This window comes from Salvelinus sp. IW2-2015, unplaced genomic scaffold, assembly GCF_002910315.2.
Source record: "Salvelinus sp. IW2-2015 unplaced genomic scaffold, ASM291031v2 Un_scaffold1371, whole genome shotgun sequence".
Taxonomy (NCBI): Eukaryota; Metazoa; Chordata; class Actinopteri; order Salmoniformes; family Salmonidae; genus Salvelinus; species Salvelinus sp. IW2-2015.
Genome location: NW_019942863.1, coordinates 193,030 through 198,208, shown reverse-complemented (window position 1 = coordinate 198,208; position 5,179 = coordinate 193,030).

The window sequence follows — 5,179 nt, the reverse complement described above, 5'->3', positions numbered from 1 at the left end:
GCTAGGAGTAGGCCGGGTTAAGGGCTAGGGAGTAAGGGGGTTAAGAGGCTAGGGGGTAAGGCTAGGGGAGTAAGTTAGGGAGTAAGGGGTAAAGAGGACTAGGAAGTAACGGGCTCTCTAGGGAGTAATGGGGAGAGGCTACGGGGGTCAACGGCTACGCGAAGTAGGGGTTTAAGGGCCATTAACGGCGGTCAACGGGCTTTAAGACGGGAAGTAAGGGTTAGGCCGGGCCCCCCTTAGACCTTGAGTATAATCGGTAGACCGGCTAGCAAGCTAAGCTCGGTCAGTCAGCGGTCAACCATTATAGTATAGTTGAGAGCGTCTAATCGAGTACGGACTTACTTCCCTTTACGGGAGGTACTTTAACGAGGTTACCCTTGAGCTCCCGAGTAACTAAACTTACTACCCTAAGCACGGCGGTTACCGACGGGGCTAGGAAAAATAGTACTGTCTTGGTGCCCGACGTAGCGCAGGTGTCAAAACACGAGATGGGACTAAACATGTACCACAAGACGCGGATTCCTAACACTGGGCTTAGCACCGCTCTAGACGCCTTAACCCCCTAGGGGTAGAGAGGGCTAGGCTCGGGCCTAACTAGCCCCGGGCTTTATCACCGGGGAGTCACCTTGAGCCCTCTAGACCGGGCGCGTTATTAAAGGGACTAGGGCCCGCGCCTGAGTAAGGCGGGCCTAAGTGCCCATTACGTCCTAAGCCTCATTGGACTCTCAACACTGTGTTACATATCTTAGGGCTCACCGTGAAGCCCATTACGTGAGTAACAGGGTTTAGGGAGTAAGTTCTTCTGGGAGGTAGAGATGACACGTCTTACTAGGAAGTAAGTGGCGCTTAGGGAGCTCTAGCAATCCTTACTGGGCGTAGCAGTGCTAGCGATCCGGGTAGTAACAATCTTTGAGCTAGGTGCGACTAGCTGAACCTTACTGGCCGTCACTAAGCCCCTTACCCCCTAGGCCGGAGCTAGGGAGTAACCTCCCTGACTCCTACCCTCTCCATACTGCGTTAACCACTGGCGCCCTACAGCCTCTACCCCATCTTAGTACTCCTCCACCCCCTAAGCAATGTAACCCGCTCCTGCTCACCTACTCATCTTCTCCAAACCATGTACCTCTCCTCCCTACTGCATAAATCTCCAACGCACATGTACCCTCTCCTCCACACTGCATCTCCTTACATACCTCCAAAACTTCCTTGATAACCCAATCCTCCACTAACTGCAATCTCACCCATGTACCCTCCTCACTACATGCATCTCCAACCCATGTTAAACCCCTCTCTCCACTACTGCAGTCTCCCGGGGGCCCTACAAACACCCATGTTATTACAAAAATACAAAGTAAACTTTCAAAGTAGATATACTGAGCACATGACAATCAAAAACAAAGTGCTTCTTGTTTGGTCGGCAAATCTCTGCCTCCTCTCCTGTTTTCCTCCTCACGTATAGCCCTCGATCACCAAGATCAAATCAAGGCGTTGCGTCCCTTTCCTCCTTGTTCAAATGGCTGAACAGCAGACAGGAAGACCATGCATGTCAGTCACACATCTGTATGAGAGATTGAATGTTGAGTTGGGCCCGTGGGATGTGGGACTGTGGTTTTGCATGCGCAGAGACCAGATACAAGTTCTGTCCAATATGGTACCCTGTCCCCTAGCCTCTATACCTCCGTGCTATCTTTGACCTGGGCCCTAGTACGGGAGAGAGTGATCGCCTGCTAGACCCTCCGTGATCTAGCCTCCTAGATAGCACCCAAGTGTTGTATGGGCGCATCACCTAAGGCCCCATTTACGGCCTCTCATGTCCGGCGAGGTGCCACGCCTGGTTCCTTCCATCGACCTCACTCCGCACTTCTTGTGGCCTTTCTCATTCTATGAGAAGAGAGATTCCACAATAGATAGAAAACAAACCCGATTGATAAACTCCCAATATCTACTGGTGAAATCCACCGTGTGCATCGACAACAGCAAAGATTGTGACCTGTTGCCAACAAGAAAAGGGCAACCAGTGAATCGAACACACATCAATTGTAAAAACGACTACGCCCATATTTTATGTTATCTGATTTTACGCTTTTGTACATTAACTATTTGCAAACATCGATTACAATTACTCTATATGTAATCTATACATAATATGACATATTGAAATGTCTTTATCCTCCATCCGAGAACTTCTATGGGTGATAATGTTACTCGTTCAATTTTTATTGTTTTTCATCTTTGTATATTTCTACCTTCACCATAACTTTGGCAATGTTAACATAATCGTTTCACCATGCCAAATAAAGCCCTTGAATTGAACTCTGAGATGAACGAGAGGAGCATGGAGAACAGCAGAGCAAACCCTCCTAGCGAATACCGTTAATCTTGTAAAACACAGTGGATCCCTCATTTCTACTCTCATACTTGTGTTGACGCAGGGAGTTTCTTTCTTATCAGTCTCAGTCGTTCAGATTTGGTCTGCTTATTCGAGCAGGTGTAGTCTTGTCACGGGTCATTGTTTCGTCAGGAACATAGCTTGCTGAGGTACTGAGAGATGAGAGAATAGGAGAAGGGATGGTGGTATGAGCAGTTATGATAGCTGGGCCAGTGGCAGGGGAAGAGAGAGAGGTAGACGACAGAGAGAGCGGGACGAGAGAGAGGATGGAGCCGCCCATGTAAGGAGGGAGAGAGAGATGGAGCAACGGGAGGGACTGAGTTAGGGGTAGGAGTATGGGAGTTAACAAAAAACATTTTTAAACATCACTGATCATGGGGGACCCCCAGCGCTGGGGGTCCCTGAGTACGAGAGAGGTGGAAGGAGAAGTATTGGATTACAGCAAAAAAGTGAGGAACTCAGTCCAGGGGTCTCCATTTACTAATTGAAGCGTTAGAATAGAGAAAATACACCGCGTGCGTAGGGAGATGCAAATGTGGTTATGTGCTATAGCGGCGGTTGACGTTATGATCATCAATTGTTACGATATACCGGGTAATTGATGCACGGACCGTATTTGGTTGTTTACTGGGATACCTTGCTGTTAACGAGAAGTAGAAATGGAGAATGGGTGGTTATGTTGTAAACGCTGAATACGTGTAACGTTCATTTATATCAAACTTCACTAACACAGTCCATCTCTATCTCGTCCTTGACACCTTCCACACAGACGAGCCGACCACCCCATCACTAAGAGCCGTATTTGTAGTGCTTGACCATAAGACCACTGTATTCAGTCTGCAGGGCATGAGAGCACTGCAACACGTTGATTGACACGATAGCCAAATTTCACTTTGTTCTAATAAAATCCCATCAGTTTCTATACTACAATATGTTTGTTTTCTATACATCTGCCACAGCTAGTATGTCTTTTCTAGCAGTTGGGGCCAAAACTAAGTAACTAATGCTAATAACAGTTACCTTACCCCCAGCTAACCAAGTCAGAAAACAATCTCACGAAGCCAATGAGAACCAAATACATTGTCAACAGAGCTTAATCAGAGAGTACATGCGCAAAGCAGAAAGTACTACATGAAGTAGAGGAAGGAGGGAGGAGAGAGGAGCTGGCGGAGGAGAGAGAGAGATGGAGAAGGGAGGGAAGGGAGAGAGAGATGGAGATGGGAGGGAAGAAGAGATGGAGCAAGGGAGGGAGAGAGAGAGAGGAGAAGGGAGGGATGAGAGTAATGGAGCAGGAGGGAGAGAGAGATGGATCAGGTATAGAGAGAGATGGAGAAGGGAGGGAGAGAGAGATGGAGCAGGGAGGGAGAGGAGAGAGATGGAGCAGGGAGGAGAGAGAAGGAGAGAAGGATGGGGCAGGGAGGGATAGAGAAGGAAGAGAAGAAGGAAGAGAGATGGAGCAGGGAGGGAGAGAGAGGAAGAGAGAGATGGAGAGGAGGGAGAGAGAGGAAGAGAGATGGAGCAGGGAGGGAGAGAGAAGGAGAGAGAGATGGAGCAGGGAGGGAGAGAGGGGAGGAGAGAGAGAGGAGCAGGGAGAGAGAGAGAGGAGGAGATGGAGCAGGGAGGAGGAGAGAAGGAGAGAGAGATGGAGCAGGGAGGAGAGAGGAACGAGAAAAGGCTGCTCACTCATATCTCTCCAACCATTGAAACAGTGGATTAAAATAAGACATGACATTTTATAGCAGGACTTTGGTTTTTGACATTTGGTGACCCGTACACACACACACCACTACTTCAAGGTCTCAGAGAAAGTGACGTCACCGATTGAAAGGCTATTAGCGCGCACCACCGCTAACTAGCTAGCCATTTCACATCCGTTACACTCACCCCCCTTTCGACCTCCTCCTTTTCCGCAGCAACCAGTGATCCGGGTCACGGCACCAATGTAACAGTATAACTTTACGTCCGTCCCTCGCCCATACCCGGCGCGAACCAGGGACCCTCTGCACACATCAACAACAGTCACCCACGAAGCTCGTTACCCATCGCTCCACAAAAGCCGCGGCCCTTGCAGAGCAAGGGGAACCACACTTCAAGGTCTCAAAGCGAGTGACGTCCGTTTGAAAGGCTATTAGCGCGCACCACCGCTAACTAGATAGCCATTTCACATCAGTTACACTTACACACACGCTATAGAGCATGACACCAGCATTCTGCCTCCAACATGACATCAGCCATTCTGCCTCTAGCATGACACACCATTCTGCTCCAACATGACACCACCATTCTGCCTCTAGCATACACCAGCCATTCTGCCTCTAGCATGACACCAGCCATTCTGCCTCTAGCATGACACCAGCCATTTCTGCTCCACCATGACACCAGCCATTCTGCCTCCAGCATGACACCAGCCATTCTGCCTCTAGCATGACACCAGCTATTCTGCCTCCAACATGACACCAGCCATTCTGCCTATCTGTCTCTGCTCCCTACCCTGCTCTCTCTCTCTCTCTCTCTCTCTCTCTCTCTCTCTCTCTCTCTCTCTCTGCAGTCTCTCTCTCTCTGCAGTCTCTCTCTCTCCTCTCTCTCTCTCTCTCTCTCTCTCTCTCTCTCTCTCTCTCTCTCTCTCTCTCTCTCTCTCTCTCTCTCTCTCTCTCTCTCTCTCTCTCTCTCTCTCTCTCTCTCTCTCTCTCTCTCTCTCTCTCTTCCTATTCACCTTCTAATCTCTGCATCCTTGCCGTCTTGTCTCCTCCTGAGTCTCAGCACTGTTCCACAATATTAAATAGCAACTCC